Source organism: Leguminivora glycinivorella, chromosome 1, assembly GCF_023078275.1.
Source record: "Leguminivora glycinivorella isolate SPB_JAAS2020 chromosome 1, LegGlyc_1.1, whole genome shotgun sequence".
Taxonomy (NCBI): domain Eukaryota; kingdom Metazoa; phylum Arthropoda; class Insecta; order Lepidoptera; family Tortricidae; genus Leguminivora; species Leguminivora glycinivorella.
Window position 1 is genome coordinate 19,279,725 of NC_062971.1, and position 14,558 is coordinate 19,294,282.

The following is a 14,558-nucleotide window of genomic DNA, read 5'->3' on the forward strand; positions in this document are numbered from 1 at the left end:
AACATTGCAGAGGACAAGTCAAAATACTTATAGGAAACAGTGCGAATTTCACGAAAGTTATTCTAGAAAACTATTAAAAAGTAAGTGCATGGTCGTAGAAAAAGTATTGTATGCAACGGTGTTTAACTGAGTCAAAAAATACTCGTGGCGTCTTAATAACAATTTTTCTACTCCCGTACTGTTATTCGTGAGTTACAAGGTCGTGCATAGAACTTAAAAACCCTACATAAAAGATGTCAGGACAAGTCTATCTAGTCTATACCCTGAAAACATTTAGTAGAAGTAGCACGATATAGCTGTTACAGTTCATTAAATACATTGCTACCAACTTAACAAACCAATTCGCAGAGTCGAGACTCCTTCGTTTTCTGCTGCGTTCATTGGCGACGCGTCGAATCGCATTCAAATGTATGAGAACTCGATTCAACTCGGCTCGATTCGTCTTAGTGGCCAGGCTTCAAAGAACCATACCATAGACAGTTTTATTTTCATGTTTGCACTCAAACTGCATATTCAAAATGGTAGGCGGTCCACTAGATAACTAAGATGACTGAAAGTAGGTATTTGTTGATTTATAATTTTCTTTCAAAATAAGTGCTTGGTCGTAGAAAAAGTATTGTATGCAACGGTGTTTAACTGAGTCAAAAAATGTTCGTGGCGTCTTTATTAACAATTTTCGGCTTCGCCTCAAATTGTTACCCACGCCACTCACCTTTTTTGACCTCTTTTAACCACCAGTTGCATAAAATACTATTTCGGCTTCGCCTCAAATTGTTACCCACGCCACTCGTCTTTTTTGATCTCCTTTAAACGCCTGTTGCATAAAATACTATAAAGAGCCGCCAATAGATGTGACCCGGGTCATTTTGAGGGGTGCGTAGCACAATTTCGAAAATTAAGTTTAGTATCTGAAGTACGAAATTCTGAACGACATAAAATATTTATTTAAATAAATAAACGTATGTTGTCATTGTCTTGGTATTTTTTTTTTTTTTTTTTTTATTCAAGGTTTACCAACAATTATTTACACCAATGCTTTACATAAACTTACATGCGCAATATTCTAGAAAAGTGTAATAATCACTTACAGGCAAACTCCACATGCAAATACCTCATGTAATTTTGAAAGTAATTACGAGGGTAGGTAACAATTAAGGCTTACATAATACTGCTGAAAGTCATATAGAACATACTTCAACTTTAGGGCAAAATCTTAAATATACAGGAGAAGAAAAAATAGAATAAAATGTTATATCTAGAGTGCATTGCTAACAACTGTAGTTACTTGAAAACGGTCAGTTTTTTAATTGACCTGCGTAATTTACTGGGTGGGTCAGAGTGTATATCAAAAACATCACTGAGTTCATTGGCAATTTGACAAAATCTGCTCATTGGCGAATTCCTACCCAGCACAGAACTCCTGGCTGGTGGGCACAGTGGTGTTATAGGATTGCGTGGGATTCTAGATGGGGCTCGAAATCGAAGGAGACCTAATAACTGAGGGCAATCTATCTTGTGTTGTAGAATTTTATATAGAAAGAATGCGTCTAGAATTCGTCTACGAGTCTGAAGAGAATCCATTCCAAAATACCGCAATTTCCGTATGTACGATGTTCTTCTGCTGGCAACTCCCGCGACGCGCTCATGGAATGCCAAATGTCGAACAAAGCGTTTTTGCACTCGTTCTAGTCTCAGAGAGTGAGATGCATAGTGAGGTCGCCAGACAACACTGCAATATTCCAATATACTCCGCACCAGGCTGTTATATAACAAAAGTTTAGTTTTACTACACTTAAAAGGTTTACAAGTTCTTAAAATAAAACCTAACATTTTTGATGCTCTTTTAACGGTATTCTCCAGATGCGGTAGAAAAGTAAGTTTTTTGTCGAACAATACACCTAAATCTCGAATGCAATCAACTTCATCTAGTTTGTGGTTATTTATGAAATAGGTGGACGACACTACGCTTAGTCGGCGGGTGAACTTTATGTGGACACATTTTTTAGTATTTAAGTGCATACGATTTTGCTCACACCACTTACTCAGCCTGTTGATATCCTCCTGGAGTAAGGTGGAGTCTATAGGTAAAGAAATTGTACGAGCTAGCTTCAGATCATCTGCGTATATAAATACATTGGAATGTTGGAAGCATTCAGTTATGTCATTTATAAACATATTAAATAATAGGGGACCCAAATGTGAACCTTGCGGGACACCAGAAGTGATGAGATGGGAATCTGATTGATAACCGTTTACTACCACATAGAACTGTCTGTCACTTAAGTAAGAGCTTAACCAATTCAGCAAAGATCCAGATATTCCATACATGAGTAATTTTTGAATTAAAATCGAGTGGGGGACTTTATCGAATGCTTTGCTAAAGTCAGTGTATATTACGTCCGTTTGTTTACCACAATCAATAGCTTCTGTTAAGAACTCTGTGAAAGTTACCAAATTGGTGCTCGTTGACCTAGAACTAACGAAACCGTGCTGGTGATCGGACAGGTAAAGTTTAAAATGGTTTTGAATGTAAGGGCAGACTAACGACTCGAAAATTTTTGCAAATGCTGGAAGGATAGAGATTGGTCGGTAGTTAGACACTAGCTTATCATTCTCGGATTTGAAAACGGGAACCACCTTAGCCGATCTCCACTCTTTGGGGAATACTCCCGTTGCTAAGGATCTATTAAATATCAGCCACAGAGGATAAACGAGTTCTGGCGCACAGGAAGATATGAACACAGGCGGAACACCATCTGATCCAGCTCCTTTCTTATTATCTAGTGTTTTGAGCTTTTTCAATAAGATAGTGCGATCGATTTTGGGAGCTGTTAAGCACTGAGTATTGTTCTTAAGTGATGGTGAGAAAATTGAGCTGTTCATGTTAATTTTAGGATCTACATCAGAAGTGTATACCGAGGAGAAATACGCCGCAAACATATTACAGATTTCAGAGCCATTTGATGTTACGGAAGAACCGTCAGATAAGGATGCAGGATAGACACTCGACCCTCCCCGCTTTGTTTTGACATGTGTCCAGAAATGTTTGGGATGAGCAGCTATTTCCCTTTCTACTTTGGTGATATAATCATTGTAACGGGATACAGCTAGTTTCTCACACCGTTTGCTAATCAATTGCAACTCAATAGCGTCACGAGGATTTCCATATTTCTTATAGCGACACCGAATTCTATTTTTTATGTTTAGGTTTCTTTTCATCACATTATCAAACCAAGGTGGGCAACGATTGTTATTTTGTTTTCTATAAGGCACGTGCTTTTTGATCACTTCCTGGATAACCTCCTTGAAAATCGTGACCATGTCATTTACATCAGATGTCTCCAAGAACAACTCATCCCAGCCAAACTTGCTCAATTCAGTGCGTATTAGGTCATAACGAGCTTTATAAAAATTTGGTCTTATGTTCGAGTTGTTATAGGAAAGTCTGGCTTCGACATCAAAAGAAATGACAATGTCAAGTGGGGGATGAAATGAATCAACTGTAGTCAATGGGTACGCATTACATTTGACTGTAGTTGTCAAAGTAGATAAGACTAGATCCAAAGTTCGGTCAGAAGTATTTGTTACATGGTTGAATTGTTTTAATTTATTTAAATTCAAAAAATCTATTAAAATATCGGTAAATCCTGGCACGACATAGTCACTCTTTTTATCCATTAGTATGTTCCAATTTATCGAACCTAGATTAAAATCTCCAATGAAACAAACATCAAAATTGATCTCTTCAAATATTGAGTTACAATTGTCAATGAAATACTTTAATGATCCACAGGTAACGGGTGGTGGTAAGTATACAGCGCAGAAAGCTATCCGTCGTTTAGGCCACGTAGGGCTTTCAACTACAACCCATAGGTCTTCGCAATGACTTTCCCATTTCGTAATTCGATCTGATATAAGATACTTTCGAACAGCGATCAATACTCCTCCACCTTCTCTACCACATTTAGCGCCAGATTGCTCTCTGTCCTTTCTATATACCACATACCTTTCATCGAATAACTCACTGGTTTGAACAGAACTGTTAAGCCAGGTTTCGGTTAAGACTATTATGTCATAAGCGTTGCAACAAAGATTTCTGTAAAATACATCCGTTTTTGTACGAAGTCCACGGCTATTCTGGTAATATATATTTAACTCAAGCTCTTCAGTACAGTACAGATACATTTACATGCTTTAACTTATTCTAAACTTAAAACTATATATCTTAAACAATCTTCTTTATACTATCAACGCTTTTTACGTATAAAATTTCGCTATCGTCAGTTTTTCTAACAAATATTTTTCCATTCCGTATCCAGACATATTTGTAGTTATTCTCCTTGGCAGCATGTCTTGCAGTCGCGTGAAGTTTTTTGTTCGCTGGCGATAGATGTTCGACGACAAAGATGGGTGAACTTATGTTGGTGTAGCCTAGATGAGCGCAATTTAGTTTGTTGTAGGGATTGGCTTTATTAAAGTTGATGACAGCAGCGAGTAATTGATCACGGGTCTTTGGTGACGCTAACTGCACTACGATTGATCTGGGCCTGGCGGATTCTGTATTGAGCTTGGCGATGCGGGTGCAGTGGAGAATGCTGTTCTCCACTATATCACAATTTACTGCTTTCGCAACATTGCTCACTACCGTGTAGAGGTTTTCGTTCCGTTTTTCAGGCACGCACTGTATTTCGATGTTATTAGATCGCGCTTGTTGTTCCATTTGGTTGATGCGATGGGTGAGATCCGTGACAGTGTCCTTTAACCTTTGGTTTTCTGACTGTAGCTCGTCCATGGTTTTCTTTGCAGAAGTTTGTTCTATTTCTATTTCGTCAAACCTAGCACTCATGAATGATACAGATGTCTGAACTGATTGTAGCTCTTGTTTTATTGGTGCCAACTGGTTGGATACTATCGTATGAACAGTATTGGTGATAGTCTTCACCGCCGAGGCAAGCTCCTGCTGTAGAAGTTCCTGTACGATTCCGTGGATGTCTTTGCGTGTGATGCTTGCAGCGGTGTCATCATCGAGGGTAGCAGGCGGCGTGCCCAAGGCTGGACGCTTATTTCCCCTTGACGCCGTATTAACATTGCGCACAGGTGTAGAGTCAGTTCTGACATTTTTGCTACTTGGGAAAAGCACTGCACGCATGTCCAATCCGATGTTTTAACAGAGTCAGGATGAAAACCGGGCACTGATGCTGACAAGCATTCTATATGGTAGTATAGATTGCATTTTGTGCATTTTACTGATTGTTCCCAGCTATTTTCATTCGTACAACATCCGAACGCCATTTTAAATTTGATTTTATTAGGTTTAATGATTTTATGTAATCAAAATTATATTACTTGTTTTCGAACGCACCCTTGGCAAAAAAGCTAGAATTTAATGAACTCGGTATTATTTTTTATTATAGCAACACTGGTCCTGTTGTGTCAGATCAATCAGGTGTCAATAATTATTGAGACCTTTGAGACAGGTAGAATACAAAATACTGCCAAGTGTTATGTCAATTCGCACCTTATTTTGCAATATTCCACTTCGCCAGTTTGACTCTTCGAGCTGATAATGCTTCCAGCAGCCACTCAAAATGCCCTCTTCCGTTTGGTAACCACAGCTTACGGGAATTAACACTTATTACATGTAAGATAAACTTATAATCACGAGCAAGGTTTCCCTCTCAAAGATGATTTGCACAGATAATCACTTAATACTCGTAGTAAACTTTACTTTTTATAACTTTTAGGCCCACTTGCACTAACCACTTAACTCAGGGTTAGTCATTGAGTAATTAAAGGGGTTAGTGGGCTGTCAACTGTCAAATTCCATATAAAATGGTGGGTTAAACCTCTATTTTCGTTGGTGCAAGTGGCCCTTAGTTATCGCTGCAACCTATACTGAAATAACACATGCACTGACACTACACGTGGTAGGTACCTACTATGTAATTTGAAGACGCACATATTTAGGGATATGTAAATCCTGTCGCTTACTAGTATTTTTATCCATAAGCTACAGCGGGGAAAATTTCTACTTGACTAATTGACCCGTTACATTTGCCCCCCGCAAATGTAACGGGTCAATTTTTTCTCTGTTTTACAATTAGACCAGGAAAAATAGCTTGACCTGGACATAATTCGATAACCGTAATTTTCTTTTTCTGTCGTATAAAGTATCATTAGTGATAGTTAAAATACAAATTATTAATCAAATTAGGGTTCTGATTCAATTTAAAAAAAAATAAAAACGAACTTTGAATAATTTTTGATTTTATAACTAAAGTATTAAATGTACATACATACATACAATCACGCCTGCATCCCATAAAGGGGTAGGCAGAGCACATGAAACCACCAAAGCCTCAAGTATTAAATGTAATCCGGAAAAAGTGCTTGTATTATGTTGTGACACCTGCATTTCATATAAAAACATCTAATTTTTAGCAATTTATTATGAATATAATATTACGTGTGTTGATAAATTATTAAAACTTATACCAATACTTTTGGCGCTTGTTCAAAATCTTAAATATTGATAATTTTAGGAAAGGAAAAATACTTAACTAAATTGAAAGATGGTAAATTTTGCCGTTAATATATTCTTAGTACTATACGAAATCAATTAAACAACAAATATGTAAGATTCATTACTTAATTGATATTTTTCCCCTCACTAGCTCGGAAACACGTGTTTTGTCCTTTAATACCAGCGGGTAAAAACGCATTTTATCCACTAGTGGGTAAAGTAATTTGACCTTGAATAAAGTCAAATTAACTGCTTTAAAATTGATAAAAGTAGGTGAATCTAGTAATAAAGATGATTTACCACCTGTGGAACTACTGGAAGCAGTGATAAATGCATTTTTTGCGTTGTAGTTTCCTCGCTATAGTGAGAGGAAAAGTTTTGTGTTACACTCGGGTGCAAATGTATTTTACTTCTCGTGTGTTAAAAAAACTCGCAAGTTCAGGATTCTATTCTCGAACCACTCGCTTCGCTCGTGGTTCAACTATAGAATCCTTTCACTTGCTCGTTTTTCAATTCCACACTCGGCGTTAAAATACAACTTTGCCCCCTTGTATAACAAATAACTATTTCTTACTTGCGCTTTAATATGAACGTTATTACCTGCAGAATAAGGTCGTGCACAGAGTAGGTATAGCTAGTATAGTAGTAGCGGGAACGGGCGGCGAGTCGTCGACACGTGTTTCGCTCGGCGATATCAAGGGCGCCGCGTTTTCAAAACGCTTCGATAACAAATATTTCACCGTCCAGTATAAGAGAGCTCCCTTATTACAAGTGACAAAAGTCATACAAATCAATTAGTCCGATAGGTCACGTTAAACTGGTCAAGTCGTTAGCTCAATAATAGTACCTATCGAGCTTGACGAGATGCTTGGATCACAACAACGTAATATGTATGAAAGCTTGCGGCGGCGCTTAAGACTGTATTCTTTCGAGTCGTGTGTAACGTATTTTGGCGAGGCAAATTTGAAGCACAGTGCGTGTCTGTCTCACTCACTCTTACGGTAAACCTAATGAACTGTTTCACTATCAGAGGATTTTTGAAGTAATTTGGGTAATGTGACTGTTCACGCCAAATCGACGGCATTTCATATTTCTCAAATAACATCGCTGAATGAACGGATCAATGAGGTGACCGATCATTCTCATTCATTCAATGCTGTATGGTTGACCCCAGGACTCTCCCACTTCCTTCCTGGTCATGAGATAGACCGGTCGCGTTACCGTCGCGGTGCGTATCGCGGCTCCGAAGCCGCCATTGCCCACGTGGCTAGGGCAGATCAAAATGTAGACCGCGGGGCGGTTACTTAGTAATTATCTCGGTTAAGTAGTTTATAGTTTAACCCAGTGTAGTAGTAATAAGTGAGTTTGGTGTTACGAATACACATAATTTATTGCTAGTCAGTGCTTTCATTCAATTACCTAACCTATACGGCGCGAGGCGTGCGCCGTCATTCAGCAACCCGAAGCGGCGTCTTCCCGGCTCCAGGGCGGGCCAGAGCAGAGCCTAGTCGAAGCGACAGGCATTCATCAGACCAGCGTGCGCGGGGCGCGCACGCGACCTACTCGGCGGTCCACGAGGGGACCGAGTCATCGTGGACGAGCACGCACGGCGTGCTGGCATAGCTGGGCACCGTTAATCAAATAGTTAACTTCGTTAATCGCTAATCCGTTACTAAAAAAGTTAACTTCGTTAATCGTTAAAGCGATACATTTCGACAAATTTAACGTAAGTTAAAGTTAATCGTTAATCCGTTAACACGTGAAAAAAATTGAACTTTTCTTTAATTATTTAGTTGCATCAGTATCCACTATAACGTATTATATTTCTGTAAAGGCCGAAGTACAGCTAGCCTATTAAACTCTAGGCTGCACGTGGAAGGCAGTGATCGCCTGAGATACTGCCAAGAGCTGTGTCAGGAGAGATGCTGGCGGTAACGGGACTGTTGTGGCACTTTGGGCGGTAGAGGCTAGGGAAGCGAATGTGGTCGTAAATAGGGCTCGAATTTGCTGCCCTATCACTACAACAGTCGCCATGGTAAAGCTTAGGATTCACCGAATCAAAGTTAGTAAAAGCAAATCCACGTGAAGAATACTTTTTTAGGTAATATTTCGAACTTTTAGCAATCGACATCGGTAAAACCTAGGATTTACCGGCAAATCATAGGATTTGCCGTACTTCGGGCTTTTATAGTAGCGTTCAGAACGTGTTTTTCGCAGCGCAGATGGCGCCAGTGCCCTACTAGATTAACGATTAACGGACTCGGAGAAATTTAACGGAAGTTAAAGAGTCCGTTAACATTTTTTCAAGTTAACTTAAAAGTTAATCCGTTAATCGAAATGTTAACTTCGTTAATTAACGATTAACGGATTAACGAGTTAATGCCCAGCTATGCGTGCTGGCAATGTTTTAAGGTGATCGTCGAAGCGAGTAAGTCTTTGACGGCAACATTTAGTGGAACATGCGAGGAGCATGACGTCACGTAGCTAGCTGGGCGAGCAGGCTGCAAATCAAGAGGCCCACAAGGGGGCCGTTATCATCGGTTGCGTGTGCGCAAGGCGTCCGCGCACCGTACCCAGTTGGCGACAGGGCACAGGAGCCTTTGTATCCAACAGTGACATTGTCGCGGTGAGGTCTTTCCGGTACAAATTTATCGGTGGATCTTTTCGGATTTGTGGACGATGAGCCGATGCGATGTCGCTTCATTTTGAAGTGTCGACTCTCGCAAGGGAGTTCTTAGAGGACCGCGAGGAGCGCGTGTGACTGTTGAGTTTTTGAATGATTTGAAGTTTGTGAATGATTTTATTTTGTGTGTATTTGTGTGGACATGAGGTGTTTGTGTTGCGAGAGTCAAATCAATAATATGAGTGGTACAAATTTTATTAGAGGGCCTCATGTGTGAGAAACTCAACACTCGAATGCTGCGTAACAATGCGAGCCGAAATCGCCTAATCGGAAGTGTCCGACTTGGTATCGACTAATCTATACACGTTGTAACATAAGAAACCAGAAATCAAAACCTGGTTTCTGGTATCTGGTACCCGGTAACCGGTAACCGGTAACCGGTAACCGGTAACCGGTATCCGGTATCCTGTATCCGGTAACCGGTATCCGGTAACCGGTATCCAGTAACCGGTATCCGGTATCCGGTAACCGGTAACCGGTAACCGGTGACAGGTCTCCGGTATTCGGTGACCGGTAACCAGTAACCAATGACCGTTAACCGGTATCCGGTAAACGGTGACCGGTAACCGGTAGACGGTAACCGGTATCCGGTAAACGGTAGACAGTAACCGGTAACCAGTATCCGATATACGGTATCCGATATCCGGTTTCCCGTGTTCGGTTTCCCGTTTCTGGTTTGGTTTTGGTTTTAGTTTTAGTTCTGTTAGTTTAAACAAAAACAAAACTGAAAACGAATGAAAATGAAAATGAAAATGAAAATGAAATATTTATTTTTCAAGTAGGCATATTACAATGCGCATATGAACGTCAAATAAAGCTACGCCGGCTCTAACCCTACGCCTCAGCCTCGAGAAGATTTCAGTCCCCCCTCAGTTGGGAGGGGGTATCCACTATGGGACCGGCAAGAAACTCGGCGGGCAACTTCTTTTCAAAACATTACATCTTATAACTAACATGCATTAAATAACAAGATACAATTTAACATGCAAAAGTATTCATCAAAGAATATGAACAGACTAGGTACTCTATGGAAATTAATTTCAATAAATTATATTATTGCTTAATAATACGTCGTTCTTCTTCAGAGAAAACATATCAAATTGTCACAGAAGAAAAAGATAATATGAATCTCAATATCATTAAATATGTAATTTACCTACACAACATAAAATATAAAATATTTGATGTGCTTTCTTATCTGAACTGTGTCCTCTATACATAATACAATTATTTTAATTGCTATTCGTTTTTTGTAGTTTCTGGTTCGGGCCATGCATGTTTGTCTGTCAAATAGTCCTCGACTCTGTAATAAGCCTTTAACATCAATGATTTTTTTAAGTAGTTCTTAAGAGCTGGGAGGGGTAATCTCAAAGCAGTGTCAGGTAACTTATTATAAAAATGAATGCATTGCCCAACAAATGACTTCTGTACTTTACGGACACGAAACTTCTTTATGGCAAGCTTATTTTTGTTTCTAGTGTTATAATTATGGATATCAGAATTCTTAGTGAAACAGTCTAAATTCTTAACAACATAAATTATACTATCATAAATGTATTGGGAAGCTACAGTTAAGATATTAATTTCTTTGAAGAGTTCTCTTACTGATTCACGTGTTCCTAAGTTGTAAATAGAACGAATGGCTCTCTTTTGTAATACAAAGATAGTCTGTATGTCAGCTGCTTTGCCCCAAACCAGAATACCGTATGACATTACACTGTGAAAATAACTATGATACACTAGGCGAGCTGTCTCAACATTAGTCAGTTGCCTGATTCTCCTAACGGCGTATGCGGCTGAACTTAATTTGCTTGCTAGTTTCCTTATATGAGGACTCCATTGTAGATTTTTGTCCAATGTTAAGCCAAGGAACAGTGTTGTATCTACCATCTCTAAGCATTCATCATTCAAAAGTATTTTTGTATCGATTGGTTTAACATTCGGCAGAGAGAATCGAATACATTTGGTTTTCTTAGAATTAAGAAGTAAATTGTTGACAGTAAACCACTGCAGTACATCAGCTAACGTGCTATTAATTACATTGTAATCCGTAGATTTTCGGTCAACATTAAAAAGCAGTGATGTATCATCAGCAAAAAGTACTATTTCACAAAAGTTTTTTACTATACATGGCAAATCATTTATATAAACCAAAAACAGGAATGGACCTAAAATTGAGCCTTGTGGCACTCCTAATTGGACAACAGTCCCGCTAGAGCGAGTTTTGTTAACAACTACTGTTTGTGTTCTATTGCTAAGGTAAGAAGACATAAAGTTTAGGGCATTTATAGACAAACCATAGTGTTCTAATTTCAAAATGAGCGTTCCATGATCCACACAATCAAAGGCTTTTGAAAGATCACAAAATATGCCAATTGCATCACAAGAATTTTCCCAAATATTATATATATGTTTAATGAGTACCGAAGCAGCATCGGTCGTGGAACGGCCCCTTGTGAAACCGAACTGTTTGCTTGTAAGTAATCTATGTCTATTGAAGTGTCCCAGTAGATCATTTAACATTAGCTTCTCAAAGACTTTACTTAGAACAGGAAGTATTGATATGGGACGGAAATTGGTTATATCACTCGAATCACCCGATTTAAAAAGCGGTATGACTTTGCTACATTTCATAAGATCTGGAAAGGTGCCTTGTGAAATTGAAATATTATATATTACGGCCAAGTAAGGTGCTATTATATCTATGACATGACTAATTACTTTAACTGATGTTCCCCATAAGTCTTCCGTTTTCTTTAAATTGAGTGACTTGAATGTTTTAACAATATTTACAGAGTCTACTTGACTAAATTCAAATGAATTATTACATTTCTTAACATTAGCACAAAGTAATGAATGGGCTTGAGCCGCAGAAGAATGTAAACATTTTGTGGTGTTAACGGCTATGTTTGAGAAATAATCTTCGAATGCCGAGGCAACATCGCTGTTCGACACTATTTGTTGATTATCTGATACAATGTTGACTTGACAATCGCGTGATTTACATTTACCAGCTTCTTTATTTATAATACTCCAAGTTGTTTTCACTTTGTTGTCCGACACTTTCAATTTAGAACTAATAAAGTTTTTCTTGGCAGTTAAACACACTTTCTTGAAGATTCTTGAGTAGTTTCTTACATAGTCCAGGAATTCTGAATTCTTGTTCAGCTCTCTCTCACCATAAAGTTCATAAAGTCTTTTTCTACTTTTGTGAATACCTACAGTAGCCCATTCACTAAACTTTGTTTTAACTTTTGACCCACTAATAGATTTCACTTTGAAATTGTTATTAAATTGATTCAGAATTACATTGAAAACTTCTTGATACAAATGATTACAGTCATAATGCGAAAATGGTATTATAGACAAACTATGTTGAATTTCATTTTTGAATGATTCCAAGCGAGATCCAGTAATGGGTCTATATGTTATTGTTTGTGGAGTATCATGAATAACGTTTAAGAAAGCTGCCCTTTGGCCGCTGTGATCGGAATGAAAACAGTTAAATAATTTCTTATCTATACATTCACAGTCACAAAAAATATTATCTAGGCATGTTGCACTAGTCACACCTACCCGGGTAGGTTCAAGAAATAAATTAAATAAATTAAATGATTTAAACAAACAGAGCATTTTAACAGTATTACTAGATGACTCGAGCAAGTTAACATTAAAATCTCCACATACAATAACATGTTTTTGGCCCTTGCACACTAACTTCAGAACATTTTCCATTGTAGATTCAAATATGCTGAAGTCAGCTGATGGTGGTCTATAAACACATACAATAATATATCTGTCTAATTCAACACATGAAATTTCTATAGTTCTTTCTATGGAATATTTTACAACATCTTTGCGCTCTTTACACTTCATACAATTTTTAACAATAATAAGGGAGCCACCATGAACAGCAGATTTTCTGGCAAAAAAACTAGCTAATTTAAAATTAACATAATCAAATATCAACTGTTCTTGTTTCAACCAATGTTCAGTAATACACATAACTTCAACATTATTACTATCTAAAAATAATCCTACTTCTAATTCTTTGCTGGAAAAACCCTGAATATTCTGGTGAACAACGTTCATACTCAGGTGTTTTTCCGCTGTCTTACAATCTAGTTTAAATGAGGCATGGGGTCCTTGGCTTTGTCAGCTGACTGAGACTTATATATAACACTATTACATCTATTTGGCTCAATATTGAAGGCCAATAACTCCACTAAATATACAAAAAATTTCTTTGGCAAAAATACCTTCCGTGGAGCTAGCATGAAGCGCTCAATGAATTTATTTAAGTCAAAGAAATGGTACTTTTTATTAACAGCTATGGCATGGTACATTAAAGAATTGTAGTAAGCTATCTTACAATTATAGTCATATGATACATTTTCTGCATAAGGTAGTGCACATAATATAATTTTCCCCACACCAGATTTTTCAATAACATTTAGAGTGGACATCAATTTATCTATGCTAAGCTTATCTACATTAAGACTATTTCCTAATAAAATTACTAATGTAGTACTGCTATCATAACATCCCTTTGAAATAAGGTCACATAAATGAGACAAAGTAATGTTTTGATAACAGTAATTTGTCACTTGTTGCTCTAACTGGTAGCTTAATAATGGGCCCATTCCTAACCCAATCTGATCTGAAAAAACAACAGTCTTACTGACTGCTCTAGGGGCTGTTTAACTACTGCCGCATGCCTAGTTGTGTCGTGGGCCACATCGGCTTGAATAATCTTTGCTGGTGGCATTTGGCCACAATTACAATGTTTTCCATTTAATAATGCTTTACACCGCTCCTCCAAATCTCTATTTTCTAGCAGCAATTTATTAAAAGCCTGTATGTGCTCCTCAACTTGTTTTTTAGTGGTCTCATACATGGTGGATACTGCCAAAAGCTCATCTTTCAGCCTGTTAATGTCGGCATTTAATTTCAGAAAATTTGATTCCTTGACTTCCAGCTCTGAATGACAGTCTTGAACCCTGTTTTTCATAACTGTTAACGTGTGTTTTAATTTACTATATTTTTTAATACATGCCTGGCCTTTGATCAGCTTTTGGGTTCTCCTAATATACCTATTAATCTTAATGTACTTTTTTAACTTATTACTACTATTAAAGAATACTATGTGTTTGGAGTCCCTACTCAATTGTGTTTCACCGCTTACCAACTCTTGGTACACATTCTGTAACTGCGAAGCATCATAGTGCTCCCGCTCTTTCCTAAACAAATTAAGTTCCTCATTTGCCGCACCCAGTTCTTCTTCTAACTGTGTGATGCGGGCCAAGGCCACTTCATGTGTCGAAGCGCACTGGTTGAAGGTGTCTATTGTGC

General features: G+C 38.1%; 1 protein-coding gene across 1 annotated transcript in view; it reads right to left on the minus strand.

Moving 5' to 3' along the window:
* Window positions 1–14,558, minus strand: part of LOC125226140 (START domain-containing protein 10-like) — a 105,049-nt gene that overhangs the window by 72,898 nt on the left and 17,593 nt on the right. The window lies entirely within an intron of this gene.